The 737-nt window shown below is 41.7% G+C and overlaps 1 non-coding gene across 1 annotated transcript; it reads left to right on the plus strand.

Annotated features, from left to right (window-relative positions):
• Positions 1–468: 468 nt before the first annotated feature.
• Positions 469–540, plus strand: SPRG_30139. Its single transcript has one exon. It is a non-coding gene; the product is annotated as a tRNA-Thr (tRNA).
• Positions 541–737: the final 197 nt, after the last annotated feature.

Consider the following 737-nt stretch of genomic DNA (forward strand, 5'->3'; position numbering starts at 1 on the left):
GAATTTTTTAGAAATTTAGTTTCTTTCGTCGACATGAAGGCTCTACGTCACGAGGGACTTTACAGAAATTTTGGTTAAACGTTTATTCGTCCACACGAGGGCTCTGCGTCGTTAGCAACTCTATAGCAATTTTGGTCAAATGTTTCTTCTTTGCCACGAGGGCTCTTGCTAGTGATCATAGAGCGAAATACGAGCTTCTTGGGCATCAAGTATAATTTTTCGAAGAGAAGAATGGGTTCGTTTTGATGTGGAGTGGCCTTCATTGATGAGGTTGGTTTCGAATGAATCGGCTTCCAGGGTAAAAACGAGGCGTCAGAGAGTAATGAAAAACGTGAGAGAGGTTATTTTGTGTGTTGAAGGTGTGCGTAATGGAAGTAAAGAGTCGTAAAGTAAAAATCATAAAGAAAATAGAAATGCCAAAGAGGTGCTAGAACTGGTTGAGTGATGATATTATATGCATAACAAAAAGCCCCTATAGCTCAGTGGTAGAGCACCTCCTTAGTAAGGAGAAGGTCCGTGGTTCAATCCCGCGTGGGGGCATTACTTTTAATTTTCAACATTTATGCAAAAAGTCGCATTCTCCACACGCCATAAATTCACTTTCTACACCAACTCTATCATCTCTCACCTGTACGTTGTATTTTTAAAAACTCCATCAGGATCCGTCAATTTCCATACCCGAGTCTCGACCTCATCTTGCAGCACCTCGCAAAGTCGAAACATGCTTCGCCATCACC

Source organism: Saprolegnia parasitica (genome assembly GCF_000151545.1).
Source record: "Saprolegnia parasitica CBS 223.65 unplaced genomic scaffold supercont2.56, whole genome shotgun sequence".
Lineage (NCBI taxonomy): Eukaryota > Oomycota > Saprolegniomycetes > Saprolegniales > Saprolegniaceae > Saprolegnia > Saprolegnia parasitica.